Source organism: Giraffa tippelskirchi, chromosome 10 (genome assembly GCF_054371585.1).
Source record: "Giraffa tippelskirchi isolate mGirTip1 chromosome 10, T2T-mGirTip1v1.2.pri, whole genome shotgun sequence".
Taxonomy (NCBI): Eukaryota; Metazoa; Chordata; class Mammalia; order Artiodactyla; family Giraffidae; genus Giraffa; species Giraffa tippelskirchi.
Window position 1 is genome coordinate 81,190,500 of NC_137284.1, and position 14,449 is coordinate 81,204,948.

Sequence of the window (14,449 nt, forward strand, 5' to 3'; positions counted from 1 at the left end):
ATCAAAGCTCTAAATTTCCCCCTGGAATTTTCTGAGCTCTGCCCCTATCCAGTGAGTTTCCAGGATGGCTCAAGGATGGACAGTTTAAAGTAGGTGTGGCGATTGCTTTGTCTACAGAGAGAAGCAGTGCTTTGTGCTCCCACATATCAAGCCAGGCTGCTAAGTGTCACTCTGGGTTGAGCAGTTGGGGTCATAAACTTGAACTGGAGAAGGGATGCACTAATTGATTGAGGCTCTGTCTATCTTCTATCTTTAAAAAGAAGATAGAGCCACCACCAGATTCTGCAAGTTAAAACCATGGATTACTGGAAAGAGGCAAGAGAGAAATTGGTTCTGGGGATCAGTCAGTGTGCTTACATTATAATTCACATTCTAGAGTGATGGAGATTGAGGCTCAAATAGCCTAAAGTAGCTACAAACATATTTTAAGCTGAGATCTATGTGACATCAAAACCTACTCTCATCTTTTTAAAATGTACCTATTCTTTGTTTTCTAACTTACTGACCTTTGATTTTCTTTAGCTGAATCTCCTTCGGGAGAGGGGCTCCACAGGTGGTGCTAGTGATAAAGAACCCTGGATTGGGAAGATCCCCTGGAAGAGGGAATGGCAATCCACTCCAGTATTCTTGCCTGGAAAATTCTAGGAACAGAGGAGCCTGGTGAGCTACAGTCTATGGGGTGACAAACGAGTCAGACACAACTGAAGTGACTTAGTGCAGTTTAGAAGAGTTTCTGATACAGGTAAAACTTGAGTTTCCAGCTGTATATCTGAAATATATACAATTAATGAACTTTGTTTTTTAAATGCTTTCAGTACCTTAAAATAGAATATTATTTTTATGTAAGCAGATATAAGAATAATATGTATATGGAGATATATATATATATATATATATATATATATATAGCCTATATGAGACTAATAATATCCATCATAAAAGCACATAGAATAGTTTGTTTTTCATGTAAATGAATATTATATTTTTTACAGAACCAGTTAAATATTTTCCTTTATAAAATTGTTTTATTGAGAAATCAAATGTGTTGAAATGAGATTTAAAATGAATTAGATGCATTATTATGATTATTCATTTAAAGATTATTTAGCAATATAAAATATTCACTTTTTTGATTTCCTTAATAAATGAATACTGGCACTATTGGAAACAGTATGCAATTTCATTGTTTCATAGCAATGACAAATATAGAAAAAATTCAAATACTTTACAGGGAGATCTTAAGTCCCTTGGTAGTACAAATGAATCCTGGGGTGAAAAAATCATTTTACTTCAAGTAAGACTTTCATACTATCACTGTTGAGGCTAACACACTTTTGTAAACAACGATTTTTTATGAAATGTTTGAGATCATCTACTCTTAGGTTTGGAGAAGGAAATGGCAACCCACTCCAGTATTCTTGCCTGGAGAACCCCGTGGACAGAGGAGCCTGGCAGGCTACAGTCCCTGGGGTCGCAAGAGTCGGACACGACTTAGCGACTAAATCACCACCACCACCACCACTCTTAGGTTTATCTTTTTCTGTTTTGTGGTTGTTGTTTTTATTCAGAAAATTGATCCAAAGAAGCTAAATGACATGTTTAAGTTCAAGTGCCAGAGTAGCATACACGATCCAATATGCTATACTTTTGGAGTGCAAGTACATTTTCTCTTTGCTTCAAGAAAATAGCTCTGGGGCTTTTGAATGAAAATTTGCTAATGTGGCCTTCCCAATGGTTCATGTAAAGTTTACAGAAAGCAATTACCTAGAGAGGCAGCTAAGTGAGGGCTCTAGCTTGTAGAGGTATTACACATTTTCTAGTAACTTGAGACAGTGCTTATGTTACATCAAGCTTTAGTTTTCTCATCTGAAAAATGCAAGGACCAGGATGTACTCAAACAAGGTTGTTGTGGTTGATGTTGTTCAGTCGCCTAGTTGTGTCTGATTCTTCACAACCCCATGGACTGTAGCATGCCAGGCCTCCCTGTCCCTCAACATCTCCCAGAGTTTGCCCAAGTTTATGTCCACTGCATCGGTAATATCATCCAACCTTCTCATCCTCTGACACCCTCTTTTCCTCTGCCTTCAATCTTTCCCAGCATCAGGGTCTTTTCCAATGAGTTGGCTGTTCACATCAGGGGACCAAAATATTGGTGCTTCAGCTTCAGCATCAGTCCTTCCAATGAGTATTCAGGATTGATTTCCTTGCTGTCCAAGGGACTCTCAAGAGTCTTCTCCAGCACGACAGTTCAAAAGCACCAATTCTTTGGTGTTCTGCCTTCTTTATGTTCCAGATCTCACAACTGTACATGGCTACTGGAAAGACAATAGCCTTGACCATTCGTATCTTTGTTGGCCAAGTGATGTCTTCGCTTTTTAACACAGTCTAGTTTTGTCTTAGCTTTCCTGCCAAGAAGCAATAGTTTTCCAATTTCATGGCTGCAGGCACCATCAACAGTGATTTTAGAGCCCAAGAATAGGAAATCTATCACTGCTTCCACATTTTCCCTTTCTATTTGTCATTGGGCCAAATGCCATGATCTTAGTGTTTTTTTTAATATTTAGTTTTAAGCTGACTTTTTCACTCTCTTCCTTCACCCTCATCAATAGGCTCTTTATTTCCCCTTCACTTTCTGCCATTAGAGTGGTATTATCAGCATATCAGAGGTTGTTAATGTTTCTCCTGCCAATCTTGATTCCAGCTTGTAACTTATCCGCCTAGCATTTCTCATGATGCCCTTAGCCTGTAAATTAAATAAACAGGGTGGCAACAAACAGCCTTGTCATACTCCTTTCTCAATCCTGAACCAGTCAGTTGTTCCATACAGAGTTTTAACTGTTGCTTCTTGACCAGTATACAGGTTTCTCAGGAGACAGGTAAGATGGTCTGGTATTCCCATCTCTTTGAGTTTTCCATAGTTTGTTATGATCCACACAGTTAAAGATTTTAGTGTAGTCGATGAAACAGAAGTAGATGTTTTTCCAGAATTTGCTTGCTTTCTCTATGATCCAGCAAATGTTGGAAATTTGATCCCTGTTTCCTCTGCCTTTTCTCAACCCATTTTTGAAATCTTTTTTTTTAATCTATTTTTTTATTGAAGGATAATTGCTTTACAGAACATCGTTGTTTTCTATCAAACCTCAGCATGAATCAGCCATAGTTGTGTGTATATATATATATCCCCTCCCATTTGAACCTCCCTCCCATCTCCCTCCCCATCCCACCCATCTTGGTCATCTTGGAATTCTTAGTTCACGTAATGCTGAAGCCTAGCATACAGGATTTTGAGCATAACCTTACTAGCATGGGAGATGAGTGCAATTGTCTGGCAATTTGAACATTCTTTAGTACTGCCCTTCTTGGGAACTGGGATGAGGATTGACCTTTTCCAATCCTGTGGCCACTGCTGGGTTTTTCAAGGTTGGTTTAGTTTAATTAAACTAAATTAGTATTAAGGTTGCATTCAACATGCAAGGTATTATCCTTTGCATGCATTTACACGTACCCCTCATTCTTCACATTTTTTATCTTCTTTTTCTGATAATATTTTTTTAATGGATATACAACTCAGATCAAGTATAAGCAACATGAGTGCAGAAAATATTTATTACCTTCTTAAAGACTTAATAACATTCTAAGAAGCTGATGTGTATTTCACCCACATGAAAAAAAAAGAATCTGAGGTAGGTTTTATTATAAACTCATTCATGTTCTCCTACGGAAGTTAATCCAAGAAGGCTAAATGACTTGTGTAAAGTCATACAGCAAGGCATTTTGGAACCTAGATTCAAACCTCAGCACAATGTTATTTTTATCTCAACGTCTTTAACTGCTAAATTTCACCATCTTCAAATTAGTGGTCTGCAAATATTTTCAGGAAAAAAATCAACAGTAATTAAATGTATGTTTTTAATAATGTTCCTTTTCTATTGCAATTTCAAATATGGTATTTTAACATTATCATGCAGAAGTCTGTGCATGGCTATTTCTCTCTATTTGAACGGAGCAGCTTTAAATTCCTTTAGAAACTGATTGGAGTATAAATAAATAAAAAAGTTTAAAGGTTTTTAGAAATTATTTAGGAGGGAAGAAAATGGAAATAATCAAGTGGAACAGAACTATTCATTAAATGAAATGGAAAAGAATATGACAATAAAGACATGGATTATAACCAGGTGGGCTGGCTATCTGCCATGTTTATCAATAATTCATAGTATTCTTTTCATAAAAATGCCGCAAATACGTAGAAAATAGTTCTTGAATCAGGTTAAATAATCCATAGTCTCTAAAAGGATAGTAGGCTTGCCATGCACCTTGGTTTCTAGAAACCAGTAAACAGTACTTTCTTTAATGTCAGTGCCGCAGGATTTGTGAAGTGGCACTGCAATTAGAAAATATGTCCACTCACTTTTCCCCTCTTCTTTATACATCATGCCAATGCTTCACTTAGCAGTTTTCACTCTGTCGCTATAATATCTTGAGACAAAGTGGTAGATCACCTGTCAGCAACAGGAACAGCTATTAAGATATGTCTGAAAAGAGACTAATTGTAAGAAATGGATTTGCTAGTAATCATTTGCTGGGAACTTTTGAAATCTCAAATAGTTCAAATATGTGAGCATGATAGCTTTCAGTCAAGAGAATCAGTATAATTCTATCCTTCGCCCAAAAGGTTCAAAGTATAACGTCTCCATCCTAAAGTTCATAAGTGCCTAATAAGTACAGTTCAATTCAACTAATATTTATTGATGCTGTGTTAAATTCGGTATTTAGGATCTGGGTATTCAGGGAATACCAGGGTATACACTGAAGTGAAAGAGGGATAAAGCAAGAACAAATTGACTCATCACTTGCGTGCAGAGTCATGGGAGAGACAAGAAGTATTTCATTTTAATTAAAGGTATTGAGTCAATTTACTTTGAAGACATGGATAGATTTCAATCAATATTTACAGCCTGGCAATAAAGTTTTTATAAGTATTTATTACTTTAATAATATCATTTGACACAATTTTAGGGCTGCCTTTTTTTTTTTTTTTTTATTAGTGTGTCAAATAGTTTCTACTTGTGGAGGTTATGTATCCTGCATTTTGCTGGAGAATATACATGTACTAAAAGAGTAACTGGTTTTAGTTGATGCGAGTAAAACAACCACTACACTTGATGGGGTATTTCAAGTACGTTCAAATGTCTTTCAAGTGAATCGAAATCCAGATGGCCTTCCTCTGACTTCAAGTGTCAGGGTACACTCTAAGACCAACTATTAATAAAGACTAAGAGGGTTCTAAAGTGGCCCTAACACACCTCACTAATAACCTATATTTGGGAGCCAGGAGCAGTGGATACATGTGTGGTGAGGAGGCTTACAAGAATTAGGCCTTATTCAGTCCAAGGAAGAGTCTACAAAGATCTTCAGCATTCTCAATAGATTTGATCAGGAATCTTTTCTGCTTTTCATTAGTAGCATGAATTCACTTCACAACTTTTGTTGAAAATCTTAGATAATAAAAGAGAAAACAGTTTAGAGTGATATGATACTTTGTATTTTAAAGGTTTTTCATATACATATTATTTTATATAATCCTTACAGTTATTTGGTGGAGATGCTAGTTAGAATTGGCTTCTCTGATGGCTCAGATGGCAAAGAATCTGACTGCCAATGCAAGAGACCCAGGTTCAATCCCTGGGTCAGGAAAATTCCCTGGAGAAAGGAATGTCTAGCCATTCCAGTATTCTTGACTGGAGAATTCCATGGACGGAGGAGCCTGGTGGGCTATAGTCCATGGGGTCACAAAGAGTCAGACACTACTGAGCAACTAATATTTTTTCAAGCTAGAAGAAAGAATTTATTTAATGGCATTTCACATAAGGGTTAATATTTTTAAATTTGTAGCCCAAAACTTTACTGATAATTATATTTGTAAATGTTTGCAATATGTATTGGGTATTAGGTGAGGATGAGGCAGGCTGAAGATGGAAATTCGCTAAAAGATTTATAAAAATCAGTTAGCGTAAATAATCATCACATAAAACCCTCTAATGGCACCCCACTCCAGTACTCTTGCCTGGAAAATCCCATGGATGGAGGAGCCTGGTAGGGTATGGTCCATGGGGTCGCTAAGAATCGGACACGACTGAGCAACTTTACTTTCACTTTTCCCTCTCAAGCACTGGAGAAGGAAATGGCAACCCACTCCATTATTCTTCCCTGGAGAATCCCAGGGATGGAGGAGCCTGGTGGGCTCCCGTCTACGGGGTCACACAGAGTCGGACACGACTGAAGCAACTTAGACTTAAAAACCTCTATCAGTGTATCTCAGCATCAATTTTCATTTATACATATTCATTTATTTTTAATATATGGTTTAAAATATATGTTTCAAGTATGCAGTATTATAATTCAATGTGTATAAACACTACGAAGTGATCATCACCACTGCCATCTATTACCACTTAGTTTGTCCCTTTCACCCATTTCAACCACCCTAACCGTCCTCTTTTCTGATAACTACTAATCTATTTTCTATATCTTCTATCATTCATGAGTTTTCCATAGTTTCTCTTCTAATGGAGGATTAGAAGTTGCAGATATGGAAGTAAATTGTTTTATGATTGAAAACTGTAAAATCAGTCATTTTTGAAGACCAAAACAGAAAAAAAAACTTATGTAAGGGGGAGAATCAATCAATATCTTCCTTTTTTAGCTTAGAAGACAGGAAAATGATGTAAAAAGCAAAAGGAGGAAGAAAAAAAGTTCATTTAAAAGATGGAAAGAAGAAATGTTGAATGCATTCTTAATTCATTGTAACTTTGACATTTTTAACCTTTTATTCATGAGGTTTGTCTTTGGTAATGCCAAACAATTAACTCTGTGTGTACAAGGCACATTGATCATAATGTGTGCAACTGAAAGTTTTACCTCTTCTTTATTCTGGCTTGCATTGCATTCATTTTCTCTTTTTTATAACCAGTTGATTCATTGGCTCTATTTTTATGTGTCTTGGCTAATTATTGTTATTTTTGTCTATGTTACCAACATCTGCTTAGAATTGAAATCCTATATATCTTCCATTTGAATTCATTTTATTTTTTTCCTTTTCTCACAAGCATTAGTGTCACTTAAAGTGTGATAATCAGAGTGGTCTACAACTCCAAAATTCTAAACCCTCACAAATGTAGGACCTTTATGCACCTTGCCAAGCTCTCTCAAATGAGCTTTGAGGGAAAAGCAAATACTTAATAGCAGAAATGAGGGGTTGGGGGAACTCAAGATTATTCATATAAGCATGGAAAATGTATTAAATAATTCTTAATATCTTTGTCACTGCTCACAGTCCTTCGAGTGATCCACTAAGTCATTCAGAAACAGCATACCATCTCTTCTGAGAGGGCATCATGCTGTTTAGTAAAATGAGATGGTGTATTTCAAGAGTAAAGCATCTTGATTTTAATCAGGGTTGCTAGCCGCTGACTGTGTGTAATGATGTTAATGGAATAGCCTGTGGAATAGCTCTTAATTTCTACTTTTTCAAAAGTCTTTTTTACAGTAATCACTACCTCAATCAGTCATCAACTCATAGCAGATCCATAACACTAACTTTTTCCAACACAATTTTAAAACAATTCCTACACATTGCAAGAAACAACAACAACAACAAAAAAAAATGAGAAAAAAGTAGCAGGGATACTTTTCTCCTTTTATCTATTACTTGAATATGCCAGAAAACCTCTTCACTTGCTAAAATTCACTTTCTATTAATAAAATAATAAAATAGCCCAGTATAAGGAATGAAAAGACACCTTAGGCACAAAAGAGATTATCTAGAAGGAATAAAAATAAGACTAACATTGACTTTCTCATATAAAATGCATGCAGTATTTTAGAATACAATGAAAAAATATTTCAAAGATCAGAGAAAATATACTTGAATCTTAAATTCCAAATCCATTTAGTTACAGGCAAGAGCCAAAAATATATTCAATATGCAAAGAATAAGAACATTTACCTTGGAAGCATTCTCTTCAGCAAATTCCTCCTGAACATACTCTATCAAAGCAAGTAAGTAAAACATGAAAGTGGAAGATATAGGATTCAGGAAATTTTCACTTCATTTAAAGAGGGAAACAAAAGGAAGTCCCAAGGTGACAGATTTGTAACAGATCTAAAAACCGAATATTTTAGTGTATAGAAGGAAGATGGCAAGCAGGTGGAAGGGGATTTCCAGGAATTAAGAGGAATGCCGAGAGTAGGTGATATGATGGATCATTTGAAAATAATTCATGATATAACAGATACAAGTTTGACAACTTTAAAAGAAAAATCCAATAAAGATTTTGGGAAAAGAAAAATCTTGAACAAATAAGGAAATAACTCTCCTAGTTATGTTTTGCAACATTAAAAAAACAAAATCCTGAAATTTGGTGACTGACAGCAATCAGTGTATTAAATCTCACAATTTTATAGATTAGAAATGTGGACACTGTTTAGCTGGATAATTCTGCTATTCCATGTGGTATCAACTGAGGTCATTCAGTGGTGCTCAGATGGTAGATGAGCTAGTATGGAGGGTACAAGACTGATTGACTCATATATCTATTACTTTGGAAGAAATGGTTGAAAGTACAGGTCCCACTGTGACTGTCAAAAAAGTACTTACAGATCCTCTCTCCCAATAGTGAAGCAGGAAGTATTTCATTGGCACATGAGGGATCTCAGATGATCTTCTAAGACACAGAAATGAAAGCTGCCATCTTTTAAATTCTGGGGCTAGAAACCAACATTCCATGACTTCTGCCATGTTCTATTTGTCAAAATACTCACAAAGCCCAGACTGACTTAAGTAAGAGTCTTCAACCACACTGTCAATGAAAAGAATGTGAAATATATATATATATATATATATGGACATCTTTCACCTATTTATCACAGTACATCATTTGGTTCTACTGTCCTTGATTTTTATATAGACATGCTTTGCTTCCCAGGTGGTGCTAATGGTAAAGAACCCGCCTGCCAATGCAGAAGACATAAGAGATGTGGGTTCAATCCCTGGGTCAGGAAGATAGGAACGTCTCCTGAAGGAGGGCATGGCAAGCCACTCCAGTATTCTTGCCTTGAGAATCCCATGGATGGAGGAGTCTGGCTGGCTATGGTCCACAGGATCACAGAGTCAGACACATAGTACACACGCCCTTGATTTTTACATAGACATATTTAGCTAGAAAATTTTGTTGATTTAGGAATTTTAGAATCAGACTAGACATAAAAAAGATTTCATGTGGTTTTAAAAGAGAATGGAAATATTACTTAACTTGAGGCATATTAAAGGAAAAGCACAGATGACAGAATTTAATAAATGACAAGAAAAGGAAAACAAAATTACAGTAAAAGAATACTACTATCTGTTTTCTGGAGTAAAGTCACTATGGTCTAAATGTTTGTGCCCACCCATCATTCACATGTTGAAACCTAACCTCCAAAGTGATGATATTGGAAGGTGGAGTGATTGGGACATAATTAGGTCACAAGGGTGGGGCCCTCATGAATGGGATTGTTGTTGTTTAGTCTCTAAGTTGTGTCTGATGCTGGGATCCCATGAACTGAAGCATCCCAGGCTTCCCTGTTCTTCACAAACTCCTGGAGTTTGTTCAAACTCATGTCCATTGAGTTGGTGATGCCATCCAACCATCTCATCCTCTGTCTCCCCCTTCTACTCCTGCCCTCAATCTTTCCTAGTATCAGAATCTTTTCCAATGAGTTGACTCTTCTCATCAGTTGGCCAAAGTATTGGAGCTTCAACTTCAGCATCAGTTCTTCCAGTGAATATTCAGGGTTGATTTTCTTTAGGATTGATCTCCTTGTAGTCCAAGAGACCTTCAAGAGTCTTCTCCAGCACCACAGTTTGAAAGCATCAATTCTTCATTACTGAGCCTTCTTTGTGGTCCAACTCTCACATCCGTATGTGACTACTGGAAAAACCATAGCTTTGACTATATGGACCCTTGTCAGCAAAGTGCTATCTCTGCTTTTTAATATGCTGTCTAGATTTGTCATATCTTTTCTTCCAAGGAACAAGCATCATGTAATTTTGTGGCTGCAGTCACAGGCCACAGTGATTTTGGAGCCCAAGAAAATAAAATCTGTTACTGTTATCACTTTTCCCCCAGTGGGATTGCTGCTGCTAAGTCACTTCAGTCGTGTCCGACTCTGTGAGACCCCACAGACAGCAGCCCACCAGGCTCCCCCGTCCCTGGGAGTCTCCAGGCAAGAACACTGGAGTGGGTTGCCATTTCCTTCTCCAATGCATGAAAGTGCAAAGTGAAAGTGAAGTCGCTCAGTCGTGTCCGACCCTTAGCGAACCCGTGGACTGCAGCCTACCAGGCTCCTCTGTCCATAGGATTTTCCAGGCAAGAGTACTGGAGTGGGTTGCCATTTCCTTCTCCGCCAATTGGATTAGTATCCATATAAAAGAGCCAGAGAGCTCCCTGGCATCTCTCACCATATGAGGACAAAAGGAGACTTTAGCCATCTGTGAACCAAGAAGGAAGCTCTCACCAGACACTGAATCTGCTGGTGCCTCCATCTTGAATTTTCAGCCTCCAGAAATGTGAGAAATATTAATAAATTACTGTTGTATAAGCCACTCAGTTCACTGTATTTTGTTATAGTGGCCAAAATAGACTAAACAAAAGTAACAGCATTGTCTACAGTAGGCATTAAAGGAAATAGAAATACATTATAAACATTTAAACCTATAAAACTAATGGAAAAGTGAATAAAAAGTAACAGCAATACTATAAAGGTAGGCATTCCAAGAGAAGAGTAATAATTCAGTAGCTAAACCCTCATCTGACATAGCAAAACCAATAGATAAATCAGAATGTGATAACTTAAAGAATAATACTACAAACACATTTTTTAAGAGATTTAGATGCAGCTATCTCAAAAAACAAACAAAAATTCTCAAAGCGAAGTGAGAGTAATGAAAGAGGAATCTAAAAGAAAACTGCTGTTTTTTAATATAAACTGTTCAGTTCTACTAGTTTGTAGATATTTTTTAGTTAACTATGTGAATGAATAGACTATGTTGCTGCTGGGCGAAGTCACTTCAGTCGTGTCTGACTCTGTGTGACCTCATAGACGGCAGCCCACCAGGCTCCCCCATCCCTGGGATTCTTCAGGCAAGAACACTGGAGTGGGCTGCCATTTCCTTCTCCAATAGACTATGTTAGGTGTGGTCTATTCCACACTTCTACCCCTCTAAGGCCCCCCAAAGTATTTTAGCATAATATTGGAAATACTGAAATCCAGAAATTTCCAGAGCAAAGGCCACAGGGTAAGCAGTGGTGGTGGTAGATCTAATGACTAGAAGGAGAAATAGCTACCAAGTCACTGAGTCCAGTGCAATATAAGAACATTTTCCTCTATCCCAAAAATACTGGAGAAAAAAATAACCTTCACGTGGACAAAAACACATAGCTTATAGCTAGATTTTTATAAGAAAAGAAATAAAAGATGTGTTAAGCATATAAAGATGAATAAAATTGAACAGTTAATGTTAACTCATAATTGGCAAGAGTCAAGAATACTTACTGGAGAAAGAGTAGACTATGAAATGGTACAGGGAAAACTAGATATCTACATGTGAATGAATGAAACTGGAACCCTATCTTACATTACTCACAAAAATTAACTCAAAGTAGAACAAGACTTAAAGACCTGAAACCACAAAACTGCTTAAAAAAAAAAAGGAAAATAGTTTTTACATTGGTCTTGGCAACAAATTTTGGGATATGACATCAGAATCACAAGAAATAAAATGAAAACTAAACAATTTGAACCACATCAAAATTAAAAGCTTTTGCACAGCAAGGAAACAAGCTAATAAAGTGAAAAGGTAACCTTCAGAAAGGGAGAAAATATCTGAAAACCATATATGCCATAAGAGGTTAACATCCAAAGTATGTGAAGAAGTCACACAACTCAACAGCAAAAAAAGAAAAAGAAAAAAAAGTCAAATTATAAAGTGGGCAAAAGATATGAATAGACATTTTTCAAAGAAGATATACATATGGTCAACTGGTTCATGAAAAGGTATTCAGTGGCATTAATCATTAGGAAAAACCATATAAAAATCTGAGTTATCACCTTACCCTTGTTAGAATGTTAGTATGACTATTATCAAAAAGACAAAAGATAAGTGTTAGCAAGGATGTAGATAAAGGAGAACATTTGTATACAATTGGTAGTGATATAAACTGGTATAGCTTCTAAGGAAAATAGTATGGAGGTTTCTCAATAAATTAAAAATATTACTACCAGATGACCCAGCAGCTCTACACATTGGTATATATACACAGGAAATGAAATCACTAACTTGAAGAGATATATGCACCCCATGTTCATTGCAACACCATTCACAATAGTCAAGACATGGAAGCAACCTAAGCCCATCCATGGATAAATGAATGAAGATTCACATTTATGCAATAATGCATTGTTCAACCATGAGAAAGAAGGAAATAACTACTATTTGCAACACCAGGGTTGAAACTTGATGCCATTATGCTGGCAAAATAAATCAGAGAAAAATAAATACTGCATGATCTCAGGGTGTGGGGGAATGGGAATGTCAGTCAAAGTGTACAAAGTTTCAGTTATAAGATAAATATATTCTTGGGATATAACATACAGCATGAACAATACTGCTTTACATACTTGAAAGTTATTAAGAGGGTAGATCTTGAATGTTCTCATCACACATACATACAAAGGTGATTAATTGAATTACAGATGTTTAACCAACGCTATTGTGGTAATTACGTTGCATTACAACACATTGAATACCTTAAACTTACACAAAGTTACATATCAATTATTACCTCAATAAAGCTGGGGTATAGGGGACTGGAAGACTGAAGAATCTGGGCAGATTGCAGAGGCAGTATTGTTGTTCGATTGCTAAGTTTGCCCAACACTTTTGAGACCCCATGAGACTGTAGCCCACCAGATTCTTCTGATCATGGGATTTTCCTAGCAAGAACACTGGAGTGGGTTGCCATTTCCTTTTGCAGGGGATCTTCCTGACCCAGGGACTGAACCCAGATCTCCTGCTTGGCAGGCAGATTCTTTACCACTGAGCCACCAGTAAAGCCCCAGCCATAGTATATGGTTTGGGGGAAAAAAGAATTAATGGCTACTCATTTTTAAATGAACTTAAACAAATGTAATTGTAATGGGGTTCTGACATTTATTACCAAAATTATACGCTAGGTATCTATAAAAGTCTTCAACCAGGGTGTGCTTAGGGAAATAGACAATTTGTTGTTCCATTTTTCTAATCTGTCATGTCCCTGGTTTTGATGCATCCAATTAAGTGCCTTATCAATTGGTCATGTTGTATGAAGATTTTCATTATAAATGCAATGAATGTTTGGGCTCCAGGGTTGAAATTGATTCAAGTACCAATTTTAAGAACTGTTTTCATCAAGTTCATTTCATAGCTCTAGTTATTTCTGTTCCTATTTGTTATGCACAGATCTTTGCAAATTCTAAAATTCCAGGAGGTAGATCTCTCCTCCAGTTCTGCTAGCTACAGCTGTTCGTAAATACCAAGGAGTGTTTGAATCTAAATGTCTGCTGTTGTAGGAGGGCTTACATAAGATTTCCTGGCTTTTGGTGGAAAGCGAACATTCTTCCAATTTGAGAGAGAATTCTTCTCTCCACTTTATCCAACCACAACTTACTTAGAAGTCATTTGCACTGTATTCTTTCTAGTTGTTGGGGTTATAAAAGTTATCATTTTACTTTCTCTGAATTTTTAGTTTAAATATTTGAAGAATATTTGTCATCTATTACCCTAATATCAACTTCTTTAACAATCCTGAAATATCTAAAGATCAGTCATTTTCTTATTTGAAATAAATCATGCAGTAACACAAAAGGTACACTGAATCTATTCAATATTTCATTTAGTCTGTTATCTATTTTCTATTTCTCTCCTTATTTTTAGTTTAGGTTTATGAGGCCTGATTTATTGTTTTTCCAATGACTGTTATTCATTCCAGCAGCTGTTACTCTAGGACAGAAATATACAAAAAAAAAAAAAAATTCACTCATTAGAAAATAAGTATTTTTGAACATCTAGTAGTAGCTACTATTTCTGGATGTACTAATTCTGGATCCAGTCATAATCTCTGAGAAACTCACAGCTTAGGGATGGGAGAAGATAGATACACAATAATGAATTTTCACATAACAACATTTTTAATATATAATCACAGAAACATTCAGATAGCTGCATGTACCAGGGAAGGAAATACCTAACTGCTAAGCAGGTGTGGAAAAGATGGTAAAACTGTGTTGTTGGTTTTATAGTGTATATGAACCATGCTACAACAGTGATATACACAGTTTTCTATTTTCATAAGAGCAAAACAAAATGTAAAAA

General features: G+C 36.3%; 1 protein-coding gene across 12 annotated transcripts in view; it reads right to left on the reverse strand.

Annotated features, from left to right (window-relative positions):
* The window catches only part of LOC145524398 (uncharacterized), a 1,208,145-nt gene that overhangs the window by 412,509 nt on the left and 781,187 nt on the right, over positions 1-14,449 (reverse strand). Inside the window, exon 3 of one of the 12 annotated variants that reach the window (XR_014067474.1) lies at positions 3,070-5,495. The exons of the other annotated variants lie outside the window; for them this stretch is intronic. The gene's annotated coding sequence lies outside the window, so the exon portion shown is untranslated. Of the gene's footprint in view, positions 1-3,069; positions 5,496-14,449 lie in introns of those variants that run through there. 12 annotated transcript variants of the gene reach the window in all.